Source organism: Passer domesticus, chromosome 3 (assembly GCF_036417665.1).
Source record: "Passer domesticus isolate bPasDom1 chromosome 3, bPasDom1.hap1, whole genome shotgun sequence".
Lineage (NCBI taxonomy): Eukaryota > Metazoa > Chordata > Aves > Passeriformes > Passeridae > Passer > Passer domesticus.
Genome location: NC_087476.1, coordinates 121,849,336 through 121,872,260, shown reverse-complemented (window position 1 = coordinate 121,872,260; position 22,925 = coordinate 121,849,336). Strand labels below are relative to the sequence as shown.

At 44.7% G+C, this 22,925-nt stretch overlaps 3 long non-coding RNA genes across 16 annotated transcripts in view; 2 read left to right on the top strand and 1 right to left on the bottom strand.

The window, feature by feature from the left end:
- LOC135297772 (uncharacterized) overlaps window positions 1-22,925 on the top strand; it is a 210,987-nt gene that overhangs the window by 123,531 nt on the left and 64,531 nt on the right. The gene's annotated exons all lie outside the window — the stretch shown is intronic.
- On the top strand, window positions 4,737-6,550 carry LOC135298257 (uncharacterized). Its single transcript, XR_010360270.1, has 3 exons — window positions 4,737-5,208; window positions 5,608-5,671; window positions 5,783-6,550. It is a non-coding gene; the product is annotated as an uncharacterized LOC135298257 (long non-coding RNA).
- Window positions 14,932-21,871, bottom strand: LOC135298256 (uncharacterized). Its single transcript, XR_010360269.1, has 5 exons — window positions 21,743-21,871; window positions 19,011-19,165; window positions 17,626-17,756; window positions 16,414-16,517; window positions 14,932-15,906 (listed from the first exon to the last, which is right to left on the bottom strand). It is a non-coding gene; the product is annotated as an uncharacterized LOC135298256 (long non-coding RNA).

Below are 22,925 nucleotides of genomic sequence, written 5' to 3'. Positions count from 1 at the left end.
ATCCCTATCTGTACCAACACTTCAGCACCATACTGATTTATTCATGTCTTTATTACACACAAGGCCCAAGCCAACAAAAAGGCCCTACTCAGCTCTGGGTCGTGCTTTTGTGCCTTTCTCATGATGAGAAGAAATGTTCCCTCCGTAGTCATTGTGTGTGGGTTTTTAAATATTAATTAACATTGTTGTGGAGTTTTGAAGTATTAAATAATATCTGTGGTGCTGCTTTGTGGCCTGTGCAGCTGCTGTCCTCTGTGATGCTCTAAATATCAGAGCTTTCCTCAGTGCTTTCTGCGTTTTTTCCTTTTCCTTTATGGTCAGGGTTGGAAAGGATAAATGCTACTGAATGATTATGAAGTTGACTTTGGAAGACTTTATTTAAAAGTCTAGTTACACTCCTTTATTTAGAGAGTAGTAATCCTAAAGTGGAAGGAAATTGTTGAATAGATTTACCTGTAGGAAAAGGAGAAAAGCAGCTGCTACTTTCTATTTTATAAAAGTAGCTTAAAACATAGATGGTTAAAAAAACCCTAAAACCCAAACCTAAAACTCCCAAAAACTCTCAGCACAGGTCACTTTCAAGAGAGAAGTTATTCAGAGCTTGAGCAGCAAGCCCCAACAATGAATTTAAGTTACAGACAAACCCCATGTTTTATCAATCAACTGCTACTTTCAAGTTTGACAACTTCTGTAAGCAGGAAAATGTCAATTACAGAAGATATTTGAACCTGTGGAAATAACCCATGGAAACACAAAATGTCTGTTCACACATCAAAATGATCCAGACTCGAAGGAAGTTAAAAACCAGAATGCACTAAGGAATTATCTGATGGAAAAATGGAAACTTTGTTATGAATTTTCAAGAAATATTGGCTAATTAATTTCTTTGGTGAGTTTATAAGGTTATTTAGGATTGGAGAAAATGAGCTAACGTCCGTATTTTTCCTGCTGTGTAACAGCTATGGAAACACTTTGAAATGAGTGTCCCATCATTATGAATTCATTTGGTTATCCTTTAAATAACAATGATGGTACTCAGGCATTTTATATGGATCTTACATCCCATCTCCTTCAGGTGCTGCTTGGTCATTTCACTGAGCACTTGTCAGCTGGGTCTTATTAAATTCCCATTAAGGAAGGAAGAGCTAAATACCCAGTAAAGAAGCTGAAAGGGGAAAAAATCTAAAAAACACATAGGCTCAGGCCTGGAAAATTAGTTTGTGCAGAGCAGAAAATGTTCTATTTAAGCAAACAAAAAAACCACTGCAATTGACTGTTCTGCATCCATTGCCATGATAAAAAAAATTGTCAGGAACCTGGTTCTACAAAGCAAAATGAAATCAGTGCTCACTTTCTGCAGCAAGATGTGCTTTTTGCTGATGTGTTTTGTCAAATGCAGCTGGAAAAAACAGACACAAACTGCCAGGCTTATGAGCTCCTTGGGTCTGAAGTGTGGGATTCAATGGGATGAGTTTGAGAGCCCTCAAAGCAAAGCCCACGTTACCATCCACGTGGAGCTCTGATAATGAGTAGCAAGTTTGCTTGGTCTTGAGCTCAAATGTCCCTTCACATTCATTGCCTGTGATTTACAAGTTCAGCTGAACAAATTGGGATGATTTTATATCTGCACAAATGCCTGTGTTGAGTTTTGTGATGCTGTTTTACTGGTCTGATGAAACTAAGCAATCTCCCATTAAAACTCCAGGCATATGAATGCTAAATTAGAGCCCAAAATTATATGGTCAGAGGAGTGTTCCCAGCAGTGAGGAGCACAGCTTGCTTCATAGACACATTAATAAGCAACACTTTTTTTTTTCTCATGGAATATTTAGCATGGTTATTAAAGACTAAACATTTTTAGTCTAACCTGGAATACTTTCAGTGTGGGGTTAAAATGGGAAAGTTTTCAGTTAAAACCTTTTGTGCTGTAAAAGTTTCCTTTTTGCATTTTCTGTGAAAGGTTTCATTTGGTTAGACCAGACATTTTCTGTCTAAACCCAGAAATATTTGATAGCCTAATTAGGATTATTCCATTTATGGAGGTAATAAGCTAGATGGAACCTCATGTTGCATGGGGGCCAAGCATCACTGTTCACCCAAATCCAGCATTCTTGCTTTTTTTTTTAGTTTTTTCTTCCCCTCAAATTCCCCTCCTGCCAAGGGAGCAGTATTACACAGCCAAAATCCTTGGAAAGCCCCAACAGCCCAATGCTGTGTGAGTAAGTGAGCATTAAACAATTAAAATACCACGTTGTTAACACCAAATACCATTTCTCAATGAAATTAAGGCGTTTCTGGAGCCCAGCCCTGGCTGCCCCAGACGTCCTTTCCTTCCTGCAGAGCCATCTGCAGAGCCCCTCAGCAGCGTGGGCAGTGTGCCAGGGGGTAACCCAGTGGGCAGCAGTGCTGTGCCCACCTGTTCCTCAGGCTGCTGGAGAGGGGCAGCTCCCCAAGGCTCCAGATGGGCTGTGCTGGAACAGGGGCACAGGGCCACCCTCAGCCTCTGGGTGCCATGGGAGGGAACTCAGGAATTATCCAGGGAGCCTCGGGACAGCTGATGCCAGGGCAGCAGTGCCACTCTGGCACCTCTTCTGTCACCTCGAGCTGTGCTGTGCTCCAGGGGTGCAGCATGTCCCTCCCTGGGGCTTCAGAGGGAGGGGACCACGCAGGGCCACTGCTGGGACACTGTCACCTGAGCAGAGCAAGAGCTGGGCAGGTGCCCTGGTTGGCAGGGTGTGCAGAACTAACCCCGTCAGTTCATGACATGTCCCTGGTCCCTCCTGCTGTCCGTGGTGGCATTAGGCACAGCTCCCTGTCTGAGATGGATCACTGGGAGGCTGGAGCTCCCCAGGGAAGAGCCTTTTTAGGATCCCAAAGCACCAGCTCAAACTGTTGTCTTAAAATGAATTCCAAGCAAGTGGCCTGGCATCACTGGGTAGGATTACTGACACCTGTTTAGTAAACAGCAAAATTACATCACCTCTTTTCAGCAGCAGGTTGTTAAAAGGGAGCTGGGGAGCAGATGTAACCTCCAGAATGAATGGGACAATTCATTAGGCTTCAAGGCCTTTAAACTCATCAGGGTTAAACAGTGATTTACCTCACACCGTAACTGCTAGCAAGTGATTTAGTGACAAGGGATTGACAAGGTACATTTCCCTGGAGGGCACAGTAAATAATTTTTTCATCCCAAAGTGTTTTTGCAGAAATGTTTATGTATTTGAGTATTCAAGGTTAATTAATTTCCAGTAGTTTGACAGAAGGCACTTTTTTTTTTCTCAATGACCAACAAAATCTTGTGTGAGTTCATCTCTTTTTGCAGTAGTATTTGGTGAACTTTTCCTGCATGATCTAACCTCACAGTGGAAAACCAAATAAGAAGGTGTTGGTAAGCAGGAATGAGTTCTCCAGCCTGCTCAGCTGGTGTTATGGGTGAAGACAATGCTCTCACATCCTGGAAACAGTACTTTTCCTTGGCCTGGGAAACCACAGTGCTTATGTGCACAAACCTGTGCCATGGGTGTCCTTAGGCAGACCATCAGTGTTGTCTTAACTGACTTTCAGACCCCCTATTTCTATTGTGAATGGAAAAAAGACACCTTCAGCTGTTCTGCTTCTCTCACAGTATCTCTCCATTGGTGTTTGAAGCTGCTCCTTGGCACCTCTTAGAGTTCTCTGGGGGTTTTTGGGCTTCTTTCGGTGGGGATTTGTTCAGGTAGGAGCGATAAGGAGAAGCAACCATTAGACAAGAAGCACATTGCTCCAGACATCCTTCAAACAGCTCATGGCAGTAGGATTTTGGTGTTCTGGGTAGTGCAAGCATAAAAAAGAGAAAAAAAACCCAAGGTTTTAGTGATCAAAACTTAGATTTGCATCAGGCAGCGTGGCATTAGAGATGAACATGCTGATGTGGGGTTTTTCCATTACTACTGAGCTGATTCAAAATGAACTATTTTGCTTTAAGGTGTTTTTCCATGATTTTTAGAGTTAACAAAGCGGAAATTTTCATGGAGAAATTTTTGGAGCTTTCCTCACTCCAAAATTTCTCCCAGTGGAGCATTTCCAGCAAGCTCCAGCTATTAATATACATTAAAGCTAATGGCAGATTGAAGGGTATTTTAAACAGTCATGTCAAGTTTTCAATGCTTAATTAAACAGCCCTGTACTGTGTGCCCATTAAATTCAAATAATGCCACTCCAGCACTGATCTAAGGCTTTTAAATGGCCAGGGGCTTGGCCTGCAGCTTGATTTGTGGTTTTTAGTGACTTTCCATGGCACTTTCCCATTCAGAGCTGTTTTGAACTTCAGAATTCAAACATTTTGGGTTTGCTTTTCCATTTTTCTACTTGCCCATGCCCATGGCTAATATGTTGAGTCCTTTAGGAAAAGGACACAAATTCTTCTTCATCTCTGTTACTTATTGAACTGATTGGGGTTTGTTATCTTTTCTTGCCAGGGTGACTTTTTTATGCTGATTTGTGCTGGGTTGTTGGCATAGCAGCTCTTCCCATTCCTGGTGGAGGATTTCAGTGGTTAATTTCTCTGAGTTACAGTAGCAAGGAGTTGGAAGATGGTAGGGGCTCATGAAAGGGTCTCTTGCACATGGCTGGAGCTTTAACTGTGGCAAAAGCCTTTCTGAAAATATTGCCTTCAAACGTTGTGTGGATTCCCTATTAGAGCCACAGTCTCCCAGGGCAGGTCTAAAGCTGTTGAATGGCTTAAACAAAATGCAAGGAATGTCTGATCTTGTTTAACCAATTTTAAAGTATCTCTCTAGGAGTGGTTGTTGAATCAATAATTTTCTTATGTGAATATCCCATTTTTTTTCTGAGTTTTGTGTGCAAGTTCAGCATTGGGAGTGGTGATTTTTTGGTGTCTTCATGGGCAAAGAATTTGTGTGTTGATTGTTTTGTGCACATGCAGTTAGTTACCCGTCCTGACGTGACCACTCCATCCCATTATCCCCATGTCATTTGGGATCTCCACGTTTCCTACCTCTGTAATTGTTACCAGGCTCAGCTGCTGCTGCTCCAGCCCACTCTGCCCAGAGTGGAGGACATGGATTCACAGGAGCTTTAGCACTCCTGCAGTGTCTGTGCAGCAGGAATTTCCCTCTGTGAAATTCATCACCAATGACTCGTTTCCACGGAAAGTTGCACTTCCAAGGGCCAGCCCTGAATGTACCAAGATACTGAAATCACTTTGTGGTGAGTAAGCTCCTTTGAAAGCAGGATTTAGACTTTTTAAGCCGTGTAAGTGTTTCTGCAAATCACATGTTGGTTCATGAAGTGCCGGGTGCTGGTGCTTTCCTTGGCAGTCACGCTGATGGCCGCGCTCAGAGCGCTCCAGCCGCTGTTTTCCAGGGCTCGCCGATATTCCAGGTCAGCACTCATGTCTGTCAAAGCTGTCCTGTGGCACTTGCAAGCCTGAGATACTTTGTACAATGTTGATGAGGATGGGAGAGGGCTTTTCCTGTCCTGGGAGCAGCCTCAGCATAATGGTTTTCTTGTGTCTGTGTAAGATTTGCTCTGCCCACGGGGTGGAAAGGAAAAGGCCTCTGTAAAAACAGGGGTTTGATTTTGCTGCTCTCTCCACACACATCCCAGTGGCAAATGACTTCTGTCCAAGTGAGAGCTCCTGGTGAAAGAAGAAAGCAAGAGAAGCACCGAGGTAATTTAGAGATGGTGAGGGAGCATTCCTCCTTCCATGAGGAATTCCTCCCCCTGCCAGCCTGTCCAAATCCCTGCTGAAATATGGTGTATCATGTTTTAATCCCCACAGGCTTCCTGAACTGTGTTGTTTGTGTGGGCTCGTTTGTTCCCCACCCACAAGAAGGAGGCAAGAAAACACAGGCTCCAGCTCTTACACAGTCTGGCTTTTCCAAGAGTTTGGAGATTTTGATGGGACAAACTTCCCACTCAGCTGACAGCCCCTTACCTGCAGGCCAAGCCCTTGAGTGGCAGGAGGAGGAGCTGGCAAGTGACTGCACATCCCAGCACTGCCCAGAGTGGATGCTCCTTAAATAATCCTTCTGTGGATTATTTGATGGGATAAAGGCACTGCCAGTGTCCACCAGGCAGGTGCTGACAACTGCCCTGATTTGTTTTCCAAGGTACACAAGCCCCAGAGTGAGGACTTTGGGAAGCCTCTGAGGGGTTTAGCAACATGAGCTGATTTTCAGCAAGATTTGTGGTCCTCTAAAGAGCACCTGTAAAGATAACCAGAGATGACAAAGTGAGTGAGTGCAAATATTCTTTCCAGTCCTGGACAGCTGTTCCAGTTGTGCATCTGTGCCTTTGTTCATGAATGTCTGTGGAATTCCCACCCAAACCCCGAGCCCGTGGTACTGTGAGGCTGCTTCCTATGTTGGCCAGGCAAGAATTAGTAATTAATAATGAATAGTGAGCAGTTCATTAACATCCCATAAGGTGCAATAGGTCAAATAGCTGATAAACTTGTGAATGAAATAGGATTTCTTTTCTTACTGTTTCTAAGGTGGGTTAAAAAAATAAGAAGAGAAATGAAACATTAAAATACTTCACTTTTCTCTTTACTTGCCTTTTTGTCAGATATGTGAGCCATATACAGATTTTAGCTGGTATTTTGAATAGTCTCTTAAATAAGTGGGGGAAAATCATGTCTGTTTTAAGCAAGTTGTTTCCTTTAATGCCTTGCTTTTAAAAAGTGCACAAATTTATATCTTGAGAAGTAATAGGTGAGAAAGGGCAGAATTAACCTAATTTTAAAGGGAAAAATAACCAATTCAAATACAAAATTGATATTATGTGTTTAGGAAACTACGTTTAGATATCTTTTTGCCTTAAAGATACAAATTCTAGTTCTTACATTTTCATAATAACATAGTTAGAATATATTTGCAGTTATGTAGGGTGACAACCAGTTCATATCCCTGCAAGTTAAAGTACTAGGACCAAATAACTTCATATTAGATTTGCTCTTCATAGACATCATTTTGGAAACCTGGGCCATAAGTGCAGCACAGCCAGGCTGTCACCTCCCCGTGCAGGGCTTGGTGGCCCTGGCCTAGGCCATATCCACAGTTTTTCTGTACCCACTCAGGCACAGTCAGGTGCCTGGGTGACTTTACCGTAGCTGGGGTCATTGTCATTGAGGATTTAATGGTGGCTCTCAGCTCACAGGCAGTTTCCAGTTCGGCTGCAGGCAGCAGTAGCAGCATTGAACAAAGGCCAAGTAGCCTGCAGATCACACAAGCTGAAGGGTTTCAGATATAGTCATGCCTGGAAATGAGAAAAGAAAGAGCAAAAGGCCTAAGGAAACACCAAGCAGAGATTATTTGCTGTTCCTGGAGCAGGATGGCAATGGAGCACCACAAATACCTGGAGTATTTACCACACTGTGTGCATCCATCAGGACTGGGCCTGTGTGTTTGGGGCTCTGCATCTGCTCTGCCCTCCCCTCAGTCATGACAGAACCTGGTTTAATATAGCAGGGTTTGATTGTGCTTATTTTTATAAAGTAAAAATTCAGCCATAACCAGGTTTCAATCCTTGCTGGTTCCAGCCACAGTCGAGCATTTGCTCAGCAATTGGCTCTGCTGCCTCTCAGCTCATTTTATCCAGCACTGCTGAGCTTCAGTGCTCGCCTGGGTTATACCAGGTCAGCTTTTCATTTCTTTCTTTTTCTTTCTTTCTTTTTCTCTTTCCTTCTCTCCTTTTTTTTTTTTTTAATCAAAAAGATTTTTATTGGTGCTCTGGAAAAATAAACACAACACACCGCTGTGAGTTTTGTAAGTGAACCAATAAAAAATGAAATTCACTGATGGATTCTTTAATAGCAGCGAGTGAGCCCAGGTTCCAAATGGACTTTATATTGTGCCATTATGTATAAACAACGTGCAATGTGATAGCCCTGGGCTGGGGGAGCACCCTGAGGACAGGATGCCCTTCCAGGCCTCTTGTTCCCTGTCCCAAGGGCTTCAGGTGTGTTTTGGGGTTAAATCTGCTGAGGGAGGGCAGCTGCTGGGCCCAGGTGCCCTGAGCCTGCCCAAGGCTCAGCAGCTGTGCTCAGTCCCACTTGGTGTGGCCTTCAGGGGTTGCTTTCCAGTCACCCTGCTCCTGTCTGCTCCAGGTATTGCTTTCAGAGCCTCAACAATTTTTATAAAAGCAGTTTTGAACACTTTCATTTAATGAATCAGTCCCAGAGAAAACATTCAGAGCAAGGTTTGCAGTTCCACTCAGGAACCTCTAAGCAGGCAAAGGTGCCAGCTTGGACTCCTGAAAGCATCATAGCTTTTTCTATTCCCCATGATTTCTTTGAGGCTATTCCCAGAGCCCAGCGAGGATGAGGGACAGGCTCAGTCTGGCTTCGGGGGGAAATCCTTGGGAGCAATGCAGAGCAGCTCCATCCCTTTGTACTGGCCTTGTGTCTGGCCAGAAGGAGCTCCCAGGAGCTGCTGTGCCCGGGGCCCTCCTGCTTTCCCTGGGCTGGAAAAGGCCTCCTGCCTCCTACCAGGACGTGCAGCACAACAGTGAGCTCCTGAACATGTGTTGTCTGGCTCCAAAACAGAGAGATGTTTGTAGCCTTTAGAAGCCAGAGTGAGCTCTTGCTCCAGAGTGCAGTGGAAGCTGCAGAAGGCGCTGGCTGGCTGCTGCCAGGGCTGGTTTGTAGGAAAAGAACAGGGTTGGTGCAGCTGGGAGTCTGTCAGTCAGTCTGTGAGCCGGCCTGGTGTCTGTCCCTGCCTTGGCTGCTCTTCCCCCACGTGTCCTGTGCTGAGAGGTGCTGACAGGGGCCTGGAGAGGGGCTGCCCATCCTCTCCAGCACACCTGGGGAGCAGGTGGGGAGGGGGGAGACATGGGCAAAGGGCAGCACGACAGGGGCTGTGTCAGGTGGGGGGAAAGGCTGTGAGAGAGGAGAGGCTCACCTGCCCCACAGCACACTCTGCCAGCAGGAGCAGAGGGCCCTTCATTCCACAGCCCACATCTGCCCCAGGTTTTGTTATCTGCACTGTGTTTTGCTCAGGCTTGGTCTGAAAAAATCCACAGAACAGCTGTGGGGCTGTGAAAATTATTTTCATCTGTTTGGCTTTTAGAAATGAATTTGCATCAATCTTTCCGTGGCTCCCTCCCACCCACACCCTCTCCTCTTGTCTCAGCTGTTCTTTCGGAGAGGTGAAGCAGAGTTGGTCCAGGGAACATCCCCATCCTGCTCTTTTTCTGTCTCCTGTGGCACACCCAGAAAATGCCAGATGCTTTCCTGAGGTTATTGAGGTGAGAGCTGTGCACAGGCTCTAATGGAGTGGAAACTCTTCCTGGTGGGATGTCACAGCTGGTTTGGGTCCTTTTCAGTTTCCCCCTGCAGACAGGAAAGCAGGCAATTTGTTGAAGACTTGCTGATGCTGCAAGAGAGAAGAGGTGGGACAAGACAGTGCTGCATCTTCCATCTCCCTTGTCAGCAGAGGGATCCAAACGATGCCCAGAGGAATTTGTCAGGTCTGCTCCTCAGGAGATGTTTTTGGGATCCATTCTGCCCTGATGGGCTGACCTGTGAGCTCTGGTGTGTTTCACTCCTTCCTCTGCAGCACCTGGGGCTGTCCAGTATCTTTCCAAAGAGAAGATACTTGTGGCTTTATTTCACAGCAGTTATTTATCTTTTATTTTTAACAGCTTATTTTTCTTTGTGCCCTTAACCCAGTGAGAGCAGAGTTCTTCTCCGGGCTCCTGTTAAAGCTGGCTGTGTGTGCATGTGTGTTTACATGTGTGTTGCACATAAATAATCCCAGCCTGGAGAGGTTCTGCTGGCTTCAGGCAAAGCCATTTTTTTGCTCATGGCATTATTGAAATTCATCTCCTGTGGACTGTAATTCCTAGGGAGGGAAAAGAAAATAGTATCAGGTGTTCTTTTTTTTTTTTTTTCCCTTGTTAGAAGACTATTTAATCTTTGTTGTAGGGTGAGAAGGTGAAGCACCAGACCTCAAAGTAGGCTGCAATAGGATCCTGGCAAACTTCCCACGTTATAAACTCTGTCCATAGGCAACACTCATTTTGTGCCAAGTTTGCTTAGCTAAAAATGACTGGGCCTGAGTTTCAAAAGTGGATATTTGGCAACAACTAGCACTGTATTATTTTTGTCCTAGCAAGGAAAGAATCAGATTGTGAATGACAAGGGGAAAAGTGCTGGGACAGCTCCTTCTGGGTAAATGGAGGTGACTTCATTTTGGTGGTGCTGACCTCCCTTGTGGAGGTTTTCTGTGCCCAGATGAGATGTGTAAGGTGACAGCCTGGTATTGCTGTCACAGGGCACTAAGAGTAGCAAGCTCTCATTCTTTATGCCACGCTCATCACCCTGCTCTCTAGGATCAGTTGAAGTCCGTGGAATTGTGCCAATTTTCCTTGGCTTATCTGTCTTCCTATCTTGTTTCTCAATTAGAGGAAGTAAATGATCTTTTTGTTTTCGTCTCCCCTTTCTTCGGGAAACGTTAAAGAAGGGTTCAGATTGCAGTGCAGCTGCATCATCCTGGGGAACCAGATGGTGGATGGGGGACCTGGAGGCAATTCAGGGGCTGGGAGCTGATGCCTGGCTGGGTGTGCACTGGGCTTCAGAAAATCGGGATTTCTTGCCTGCCCCCTTCACTGCAGGGCTCCAGCTTTGCAGGCCTCCCCTGAGCCAGAGCTCTGCGAGTAGAGGAGTCAGGTTCAACTCCTGCTCTCCCCACAACAGCACCTGTCTGTGATGCTCAGTAGGCTCCAAGAACTGTGATCTAATTAATTATATGTTATCTCTCTGCTGCCTTCACAAGTGTTTTTATTTATTTATTAAAATAAATGAACAAGAGGAATAAGTAAGTAGTGGGTGCTGGCCCTCACCCCACATCTGCCTCGGGTTATGCCATCTTCCAAAGCATTCAGTGCAAGCCTCTGTCAGAGAACCTTTTGCCAGGCTTCCCTGGAGTGATAGGTGAGCTCAGGGAAGGAATGGAGAAGCAGGATAAATTAGCTCCAAGTTTCCACGGCCAGACTGCTCCCAGGACCAGAACCAGGCAGTGTGAAAGGAGCTGATGTGCCCCGTCGCTGCTCACATTGCTGAACAAGGCACTTCCAGTTGTGGTTTCCCCTCATTTCTAATCAGAAGTGACATTCCCAGGGTGCCGGCATATTTTGGTGGATGCTGGGAGCTTTCCCACTGCCGTGAGAGGGGGCTTTCTCTGGAAAGGGATATGAGGGCCAAGCTGCAAGGCACCAAAACTCCAGCTCTTTAAAGAGGCAGGGGAGGGAAGGCAGTTGTTCAAGTTTTGTTAAAACCTCATGCTGCTGTAGGGTCTCGAGTCTGGCATTCAAAATCATTAGCACTCTTTAAATTTGGCCTAAAAATCCCTAGGAAAAGTTACACACGTGCTGAGTAACTACTTTTCACAATGTAATAACTTGGCCCTTTCAAAGAGTAGGTTTTAGAAGCACATCTTACTGACTAAAGGCTTGCCAAATTTCTTTTTTCCTTTCCAAACTCCACGTAATGATTCATGGAGACCCATCGATTTTGTTTCTAATAAGGTGCTGTTCTCGGGTCCGTGAAACTGAGGGGAAACAGAGCGACGTTTTGGAGAAATATGTTTTGTCTAGGAGCTGAGGCATCCAAAGAAACACAAGAAAAGCATTTTGAGATTAAAAAACCCCATGTGGTGTGATGTTAAAAATGGCATTTTAATGTGAATTTAGCATTTGCAGAAGTTTAGGGCTGATTGCACTGAGGTCTAATGTGCTCTGAAAGAAAGTAGATGAACCAACTATTTACTAATGTGTGTGTACAGCACACTCACCTGACACCAACACAGGGCCAGGCCCACTGATGGGGCTCAGGGACCTTTAGCCAGTGGGTTCATTCATGGCTTCTTCATTAGTAGGAGGTTTTCATTAATAAAATCACTGCACCTTCTGATGGAGCTGGCGGATCCTGGGATGAGGATGGCAGCCCTTGGTGCTTCTTGGTGCCAGTTCCTGCAGCACTTACCTGGTGGGATGTTTCTCGGAGGCATCAAGTGGTGGAGCATTGCATCCATATGGATCAGACTTGTCTGCTCACCCCAGCTGGGTTTGCTGCTCACAAAGAGAGCAGGGCCAAAACTCAGGGAAAGGCAAAATTCAAAAACCCCTTCTGCCTTCTGTGTGAGCCAGCCGTGGCTGTGGCAAAGACAAGCTCTCCCCTGTCCCAGAGCTTTTCTGATCCTCTGAAAGTGATTACTTGATGCAACAGCTCAGCTCGTTATCTCTTCCTCATTCCTTGCAAGGTTCTGGGAACAAAACCTGACCCCAAGCTGTGCAGCTCCCTCCTCTCTGCAGTCTGCAAAAGGCCAAGTCTACCTCTCTAACCATATTTTTTGTGAAGCCTGTGACCAGCCAGGCAGTTTACTTCAGGGTATGATCAGATTCCAAGCCACAGTGTGAAAATGTCAAAGGTCCCTGGAAAATATGTAATTACATTTTGGATTTGGAGGAAACAATTAATGAAATGGAATTTCTTGGCCCTTTGCTCAGTCGGATGATATGTAGTGGCTTGCCTGTGAGCAGAAGTCTGAGTACACTTATGGCACAGAAGAGTTTTTATCATTTTAAAACTTAATTATATAGGCTGTAATTAAGCTATATACAAAATGTCTGGTTCTTTGAAGTATATTAATTTTGGGGAAGTTCTCAAGCACACAGTAGCTGCAGAACAATCATGAAAGAAGACAAGGCTTGAATAATGATGACAGTTGCAAGCCACAAATAATAGGAACAACCTTTCCAAAACAAAGGGTTTCATATTTTCCAAAAGTATGAGCTTTATTATTTGTGTGTATTTGCAATTTGTACATGCCTTGGAGGGACTAACCTCAACTATAGTGCTCAAAATAATTGTGGGATGACATAAATGGGCACTTCTCTATTGAGGCAATCGCTTCTCTTGCAGCATGCCAGTTTTTGTTTACTTTTTAAACAAAAAATATTCTGGCTAAATCTGCAATAATCAGGATGTGATATGGGGCATAAATTAATTTGGGGTGGGTTTTTTTGTAAAGGGGGATTGGTTTTCAGAAGGTGTTTCATGCAGGTATGGATGGTTGAGGGACTGGCTGTTGCTATTTTTCTGTACAGTGCCTAGCAAGAGCGGTGTTCCTGTAGGTGAAACAAATATATAGTGAATTTAGCATTGAAAACAAAAATACCTTCTCAGCTGTTTCAGCCTGTACTGTGTGGTCTGGACTTTAATAATGAGTTCCCCCACAACACTTTCATGCTTAGGTCTATCTGCAGTTGGAGAGGAAGGTTTTTATTTCTTCATTTAAAGGGCTGCTGTGAGCTTTAAAATAAACACAACTGTCCCTTGGAATTTTAACTATTTCATGTTCTCTGGGCTTGTGGCTGTGGCACATGTGGGTCACCAGTCCAGAGTCAGGATTTCAGAGTCTCAGTTTTCTCTGTCACCTGCTGCCCTTGGGTGCCCAGCACCCCCCAAGCACCTCTTTCTTCTTCCAAACTGGCTCACACCAGAGCTTTGCAGTCCCACAAATCTGCTCACAGAATAAATGAGATGTGTTTTTCCTGTGCTGCTTCAGGCAAAATCCTCAAGCTTGACTTGTGTGTCAAACAAAGATGGTTTGCAGACTCCTGAGTGACTCTCCCTGTATGAAGAGGCTTTCCAAGTATGCCCAGGATCCTTCCAAGGATTCAGTTCCTCTCATCAGCCCTCGTTGTGGAGCCTCCTCTTTACCTACTTTTCTCCAGAAAGGTTGACTCAAACAACTGGTTCTTATTTGGCTTCCTCAGAAACTACAGGAGAAGTTTGGTTTAGCTGTGGCTTTATAAATAGTTCCCACTGTAAAAGATGTTTAGTCCAATGGGAGTCTCTTAAAACTGGAGCAAGGTGTGGAGTGGGGAATCGTTCCCCTTCCCTGCTGTCTGTGGAAACCATCACTCTCCTGCTTGCTTACAGCAGCAGGGCAGTTAATGGACTGGCTTTCTCAGCCACATTTCCTAAAGGCAAGTTATAGCCTGGGAAATTGGCTGTCAAGCCAATAAAATCATGTGGTTGCATTTCACCTTTTTGCATTTGCCAGGCTTAGGAACAGAGATAAACCCGGAGAAATGGAAAACTCTGCAGTTTAGAAACAGTCATTTATGTCTCGTTATTTTTCTTTCTTCCCTTCCTTTCTAAGGGAATTTTCTGAGGCCTTCCTCGATGTAGGAAAGGCAAAATCCTACCTAAGACTCTGACTTTAAACTAGAAGGGGGAGATGTTGGGAATGCTTGTGATATCTTAGGACATTTGCCTTAATCTGCATGTTTCCAAAGTGGAGGAATATTCTCAAAGCAGCAACCTGAATGATCTCTTCATCCAGAGGTGTCCTTTAGACATAATTCCATGTCTTTCAAACCTTTAATGCAAGGAAGTCTGCAGGACCTCGCTGGAGGTTTATTGTACACGGAGTCACATCAGGGCAGCTGTCTGCATGTGATCCGAGTAGGAATGCACTTTGTTTCTAATTACAGACAATGAGCAATTAATGCCCTCAAATGGAATGAAAAGGAGGGGCTATTTGCAAAACCCCTGCTTTTTTCCCTCCCTATAACCCATAAATCACTTTTTTAGAAATTGAGGGACAATTCAGACATTGCCCAGAAGCTGGAGGAGATTAATAATAATGGGTCTGTGCTCCTTGTTTTCATGGCAGCAAGCAGGAATTCTGCAGGCCGGGTCCATGTCCACCCGCGGCGTCCCGCCGTGTGCCACTGGGGCTGCAGCAGCTAATCCAGTCTTTTAGAGCAGTGTATAAAAATCTAAACCTTTTTAGTTCCCTTCCTAATTGGATTTATATCATTTTAGTTTCAGTGGGGGAGGTTTTGAAAGGGACAAATAGAAGCCAAGCACCTTTTTTTTTTTTTAATATTTTTAATTGCCTCCAGTATGTTGTTACTTCCAGAGGTAAAACCCAAGCTTAAAGTCTCGCTGTGCCAGGAATGTTGAAAAGCACAGTTAAAGCAGTGGTGCTGCAGGAGCCTGGACTGTCTGTGGATATAAGGCAGACAAGGCTCTCAGGTACAGGTAATCTTCTTTGTTAGGTACAGCTGGAACAGTTTTGGGCACACACAGAAAATGTTTGTGTGCCTGAAAATGGGATTATTTCTTCCAGCCATTACAGCTCATGTAATTAAGGTTTGTGGGCAGAGTTACCTTCTTGCACTGGCAAACAGAAAGAAGGAGCAAATGATACATTTTTAAAACATTAGGAAGTACTTAGCTGGACAATCCATATTTCTGGCCTACAGGATTTTGTTAGGTGTTGTTTGACTGTGGAGCCCCATGCAGAAATCACCTCCCTGGTCTTGCTTCCAGATGGGAGTTCAGCAGCCTGTGGCAGGGAATCCGGGGCCGTTGCTGTTTGTTCTCATCACTGAAATCCCCATCTCCATCTCAGAGTGTCTGCCCTCCACTCCAAACATTGCCCCTGCCCATCCCTCTGGCAAGGATTAGTGCAATGGCATCTTCAGCTGGGCAGATGAGCCTGTGCAAACTCACCACAAAATGTGTGTGCTGCTTTTTGGGGGAGAAATCTGCTTCTGGAATCTTGCCTGCTTTCTTAATTGTCCTAGATGTTTCTCATCATTTTTATCCAATGGTATAAACTTACATGGCTTCACAAACACCTGATCTGAACTCAGAGCTGATATGATTAAAACCAGAATCAGTGCTTAGCAAGAAGAAGCTCATTCTAATGGCTTTACAGCAGATTAATTCAGGATTTTTGCAAAGACTTGAAGGACAGGGTGCTTACTCCACCAAGTAGGAGATTTGGAAGTGGTTTTTCTGTGAGATGGCAGCTTGTGTGTGGGACAAAGGGATACTTGGCATGTGGAAATCTCGTACTGGATCCATCCCCAGTGACCTCAGAGCTGGAAAGGAGCAAAGAGAATGTACAAGTTCACAAGGACTGTCCAAGTTGGGTGAGTTTTTTTTCAAAGTGTGCTGTGGTTGGAAAATGCTGATGTGTCAAATCTGAGGTATCTTACAAGAAAAAGATCAGTTTCAGTCAATTCTTCATCTGAAGGAAAAGCAAGGTAGCAAAGCTCATAATTGTCAAACAATATTTTCTTGCATTTTTTAGATAAATATTATGGCTTTTCTGTCTGAAAACAACGTGGTGTATGCAGCATTAATTCTCACTGTAATGAAAATATTGGGAAATGGTTGTGTGTTCAAATCTGAAGGAAACATTACAGAAATATTTCAATTCTTCTGAATTATTTCTTAAACTCCCACAGCACACAGAATTGCCACGGTGGGGGTGGAGCTGTCCCTCACAGCAGCCAACTGCCCTCCAGAGCAGTGGGACGAGGCAGGCTGCACCTTCTTCTGCTCTGCCTGCTGGGGTGGGGGAGCCTGGGGGAGCCCAAACTCACCTCTGGGGCTCTTTGCAGGCTCTTTTCCTCCGTGTCTAGATCACCAGGAAAGGGTGTTTGTGTTCCACTGATAACCTGGTAAATCAACAGCTCCTGATCCGAGCCTAAAGAAGTAAAGGTTAAATAGAAGCATTGGAGGGGGAGAGTGTGTTTGGGATGTTTGCTTGCTTTTTTAATGCCAAATTTAGTTAGGACAGACACTTAGTGCTTGTCTTAAGGGAAAATGGTCTGTTAAAATATCTCAGGAACAGTGTTTCACTGTCATCAGTTATATGAGTTTAATAGCCAGAAGTTGTTTCAATATTCCATTTTTTATTTAAATAATAAAGCCATATGGGAGTGGGATAGCATCACAAGGAGATAATTTGGTGCAGGGGAACCGTTACTTTGTTTTGGAATGAGATTAAGCCGTAAATAAACACTACTTTGTCTTTAAGTTAGAAAATGGTTCCCATCCAAACAGCCTCCACAGACATTTTCCACCTGTTAGAGGACGTGTAGTATTGGGAGTCTTTCATAACACTGGAAACTGGCTCAAACTTTCAACGGGTTTGTAAAAAATAAACCAGCCTTGATTTATGACTTGAACTATGACAGGGAACATGTAAGCAAATAAAAACAATGAACTGAGAAAAAAGCAAATATACTGTTGATTTGGCACCGCATGAATCATGCAGGCAAATCTGAGAGGAACAGGAGGAATGAGCTTCAGAGTGATGGATTGGGAAAGGGGATCTGATCCCTGGGTAATGAAATGTGAGGGGGTCTTGCCTTGTGCTGTTGACCCAGAGGTAGCCTGGAGGAAAGTGATTCCTTCTGACTATACAGTGTTAGTTAAAACAATCCCCTGGGCTCAAATATCAGCTATTAAAATAAATTCAGGAGACAGAGGAAGCGATGTTTATAAGTTGGAAGTTTGAGCTGCTTTTTAAACAATTGTGGATCTACAGATTCCGAACTGGAAACGTGATATGGCGGGAAGAGGGCAAGAGGAAATGACAGGAGGGTAAACTGGGGGTGAGCTGGTAAGAGCATGGAACTGGGAGGCAAAGCAGCTTTTGGGGCTGGAGGGAAGGGGAATTCCCACAGGGCCAAGCAGAGAAGCCCCCTACGCATATTCTTGCTTCACCTCCTCCCTTTGAGGTGCCGTGGCTGTATGGGAAGATGCCAGAGAAACTCAGACATCCCAAAGACAACAAGGGTTTCTGTTACCTCTGGGTGTGTTTGGATTTTCAACCATAATTATAAGAGTTGGTCACTGTTTTTCGGCAGAACATTTTTCCTCCAGGAATGATTTGCATTGAAACTGAGGTCTTCCATGGAAAAATTGATGTGGCTTAGTTCTGGGGAGAAAAAAAGCAGTTGAACTATTTATTTAGTCATTAATAAGACCAAGGATGTTAATCATCATAATAGAACCCTTTCCATTTAGTTGCAGCAGCAGCGTTACCACCACCAAAAGAAATCTAATAACAAAAGAAATTTTTTAGTTGACCACTGACCAATTTTGGGTTTGGAACAAGAGCATTTTTTATAATAGTGACATTTTCCTTAAGTAATCACTTGAGTTTCTGCATTAGTCCAGAGCATTATTGGAAAACTGAAACTCTAATTTGGGTAGCAGCATGACCCAAACATTATGGCAAATGAAATGGCTTTGCCTCTGCTTTCTCTCATTACTCTCTGGGATCCTAAAACAAGATGCTTCTCCTGCTGTACCTATTTCTCTAGCTTGGAATTTGGTTGAAGCAGAGGATTTCTTTCCTGCTGAATTAATGTTACACTGAGCTGGTCTTGTTTTGTTCTCTAACTACCACAGCTATTTATAAGTTTGTTACGCAAGTTAGAAAAACGTAACTAGGAAATGTTATTGGTGGCTCTCTAGCAGGTGGATTTGGTTGTTATTCATAACAATACAGTGAGCATCCATGTCACAGCCTTCTTTTTCTTCTCCTCGTGCTGCTGGAGGTGTCCTGTGGCTTTTCCAAGTGACCTTTCACCATTTAACTTCTTGCTCGTGTCTGATGATGACACACAAGCAAATCCCCATCTGTTCCCATGCCCATCCCTACTGGATCCTTTCTTGTACTTGGTGTTTCCACAGAGCTGCTCCGGTAGGAGAGTCTCGTGCTGAGACTGTTCCTCTGCAATTTATGAGCAGGATTGGTGCCTGGAATTTCCCCGAGTGCCGGGTGAAAGACAGGCTCAGAGACCCCTTGTATACAATTCTGAAAAAAATGTGAAAGGCAATGAAATCTGAGCTCGGGCTCTCAGAGACAACTTGACAAGTCAATTGCCCTGTTAGGAGCTGACAACAGTGACCCTGATAGTAGAAATGATCCATTTCCTCTGGTTTAATTTATCACCAGCAGGATTCTGAGTAGCTGCTCAGTAGCACAATTTTCAGATACTGATATAGCATCAATCCCAAATGGGACATTTTGTGAACGGAGGGTTTACTTACAGACCTAAAAAAAAAAAAATTCCCAAACAAAACCAATCCCTAGGAAAAAAAAGTGCCCCAGGAATGTTCAACATGTTTATTGTTAAGAGCTGAACCTGATCCACGTGAAGCCTCACGTTTGAAAATTCCTTACCCGATATTGGATGCTGGTCCGTGGTGTTGCTCTCCTTTCTTAGGTATTTCAGTGTTCTCAAATAATTTCATAATCATTTCATTCTAGAGATGGAGGGAGCAGTGGTCACAGTCAGTCTGAACTAAAGGTGAACAAAAAAAGTCCTTACAACATGTCTGGGGAAGAACAAGAATAGAAGAATTTGAATTTACTTCAGTAGCATACACAGTCTACTTTCTTTCCTTTCAAAAACTCTGACAGGAAAGATGTTTGGTTTGGGGGGGGCTATTCACAAAGCTCCAGATTTTATGACAGTATTTTCACCAATGTCATGAGAAGTACTTTTGCAATGATGCTGTGTTTCTCAAGATCCCAGGAATAAGCACTGGGAGAGAGAAAAAAAAAAGGGTGAGGGAGTGTACACAAATTTATAAAAATATACTTGAAATGTTTTCATTTTAGAACTTTTTTTAAAATATCTGAAATTTGATAAATTGCAGACAGCAACTAAAAATTTTAAATCCAGACTTTACCTGGTGCATCTGCCACATCTGTCCTGAGCTCAAGCTCAGTTTGGGTACAACTTTCTTCCTGCCACTAATCCAGAATCTATTTCTCGGGTGAGAAACTGAGCCCCAAGCACGACAGGAGGGCAGAGGAGATTTACTGGGAGCCTGCTCCCTGTCAGCTGGGGAGTGCAGCTCTCCTGGGAGTGCTCTGGATGCCCCCAGCCCATCTCACTGCTCTGGCTCTAATGGAAGCCTGAGCTCTTTAATGGAGCCATTGAAACTCGATGGTTTGAGTTAGGTGGGTGAATTCCCCCCCGGAGCAGCGTGTCCAGATTTATACAGGAAGTCTGTGGCAGAGGCAAGAATTGAACCCAGCTTTTCTGTGACTATCTTTTTATTCCCAAGCTTCCAGTTAAACTGTAATCCATCTTGAACCACTTACTGGAAATAGTTCCCTAAAAATAAATTGAAAGTCTAAGTGATCAGGAAGTTTACCTAAACTTCAGAGGCAGGTTAATATGAGAGTACTTTGGTCTGACTCCTTGGAATGGCTCTTCTTGGAGAGGGCAGAGCATTATGGGCAGAGCTCTCCACTCCTCCATGGATTGTTAGTCTGCTCCTGGGGGTCTGTCATTGCTAGCAGATACCTCCTTCCAGAGCTCATGAAAAAACAGGCATTAGTGAGATCTGGGAATTGATTAAAAATGAAAATAGAGCTCTCAGATGGGAGATGGACACTTTGCATGAAGTACTGGAAAACATCTTCTCCCAACATGAAGTTGGATTTAGTTATCCAGGAGCTGTAAGAAGGGGCATTCCCAGCTGCCCACAGCCAGCAGGAGGGGGATGTTTCCCACCAAGCCCTCAAGAGCAGGAGGGAGGCTTGCAGCCTGTCCTGTCTTCCTCTGGCAGGGCTGAGTGGAGCCTAATTTCCAAGGCAGTGTTTTATGCCAGTGGCATATCCATAAGTGGTTTTGGAGCAGGTTTGCTGGGAGAAATCAGCCCGTGTCAGAGTCTGACAAACCTGAGAAGTCATTTGGCCTCTTATGTTTGACCTGAATTACTCCTGAGCACAACATGTGTGCTGCTAACGAAGGTGAGACTGTTAAATAAGGTGACAGGACAAGAGTTAGCTGATGTAATTAAACTGCTACAATTTTGGCAGTTTAGAGTTTTTGGAAAAAACTTCAGCTTGCACCAGTCTTGGAGGAGATGCAGGGAGGAGGTGGAAGCAGCAGAACAACCTGCTCTGATGTGGAAGGGACTGGCATTGCAAACGTGCTGCTTAGGTGACAATATTATTGTAGTGGTTTTTTATGTATTTATTACACACATATATATTACACATGTACTTTTGTGCACACGTGTGGGTGCAATATATTAAGACTATCGACTGTGGAGTTACACAGAAGAGTTTAAACTGCAGTAGGGTCACTAATTTCATTGCATTTTGTGGTTTCTGTGTGAAGTAGCACATTTCAGCTGTGCAGTGGGCAAAGGGGCACTTGTGCTTCATCCAGAGGCAGAGCTGTCCTTTTGAAAACAAAGATCTTAAACCTGGTCTGAGTCAAGTCAGACATTGCCTAGAAGTGGTCAGAAAACAACCAAAGGGGTGTTGTCACCCCAATGTATGCAAAATGTCCATGGGAATGTTTCCTTTGGACAAGTGCCTGCCAGCTTGTCGTGGACAGCTAAATCCCCCTGGGGCCGTGTGACAGCCCTGAGCCTCTCAGCTGAGGGCAGCTCTCAGCAGAGCCTGTTCTTAAGGATGGGGACCAAAGTGGTTCTGTTTTCAGGGGTGCTATGTCTTGGCATCCCAGGGAAATCTGAGGTCAGCAAGGTGGGTGGTTTTGCAGTTTAAACACTGCACAACAAACCCCATCCCGACAAAATGTAAACCCTGCTACTGAAGGTAGCGTGAAACCTGCCTAGGCTGGAAACCTCTAAACCTGGCCCAAAAAATGCCATTCCCTGGGTTTCCTCTGCAGAGGCAACATCCTTTTTCTCATCCTAGGCTGCCTTTGGAGATCCAGATAGCTGTGTGTCTGTATGCACAGGTATATGCACAAAAAAGCTTTTTACATGAAAAAGCACCCCCAGCACTTCCTAACCCCTGTGCTGAGGGCAGCTCTCCTGTAGGGTTTAAACCTGCCCGTGATAAATGTACTGCTATTCTGGCTGCAGGTTTTTATTTCTGGGGATATCAATTGGATTCTTATTATGAAAGCAGAAAATTGGAGTTACATCTGGTGGCTGACGCATGTGACAGTATCACTGCGAGGAATTCCAGTTTCCTGAAGCTTTTCAATTAACTCGGAGCACTTTTCCTCAGGTGCTGCGCGCTCGGGTTTTCAGCCTGCGCCTGCTTCCAAGCTGTAAATCAAGGAGTGGGTTATTGTACTTTCCTAGGAGCTCTTGTGCCAGTAAAATGAAACAGCAAATAATAAACCCCAAGGAGATTTATATAGCCCGAGTTGATGAAACAATTACTTTCTCATTCCTAGGCTCACTCAGAGAGGTGGGTTAAAAATAACTGAAAATTTACAAGAGCCTAAAACTGAATCTGAAAAGTACAACCTCAGCAACTTATTGGGCTCAGCCTAGTGAGCGCCAGATTTACTGTTTGCAATTTCTTCAACTTGTTCGGTCATTTTTATTATTTTTATTTTTTTTCATCTGCCCCTTCCCCAGGCTGATGACAAGCCTTGGCAAAAACATCTGTGCAAATAAAGCTGGGGAAAGAGTGGAGGGCCCAGCCAAGAGCTCCCTGTGTCTGCTCTGGCAAAAACGTTTGATAAAAGCATCCTTTCCCCCAAAGCCTCTGGGCTGGCATCTCACGTGGCAGATGAAGATCCTGGTCGGGTCCTGGGTGCCAGGAGCCTCAGCTGGGCTCCTCAGGCCAGGGCTGAGAAACCTGCCCTGTGCCCTTGGGGTGAGTGAGGAGCCTAGCCCTGGGCAGGGTGGCACCATCCCCTGGGCTCCAGTCTGCAGCCAGCCCTGGTAATGCCCTGTTCGTGGTGACTCCTTTCCCACCAGTGGCTCTGCAGGGCTGCGAGCAGAGACCAGAGCTGGCACCAGCTGAGCCTGACCCATGGAACATTCCTGGGAGCAAGGACCCTGTGTGGAGGGTGTGGCTCAGGGTTTAGGAGACAGGAGCCTGCAGCAGTGAGCCCTGGGCAGCAGCGAAACACAATCAGTGTATTTGGGGCAGGGCAGAGAGAGACCCAGCAGGGAGTGGGGGTGTTGGGAGGATTTAACTGCAGTGCTCCAAAGGCACTGTTTCTATCCCAGCCTGATCCATCAGCTTGATAAGTGCTCTGCTGACAGCGTTGGGATTAAGGTGACAGCACTTTGCAGTCCAGACACATGGGGAGGTCCCACATTCAGCTGGAGTACTTGGGTAAGAAAGGAGCAGGTCAGTGGCCAT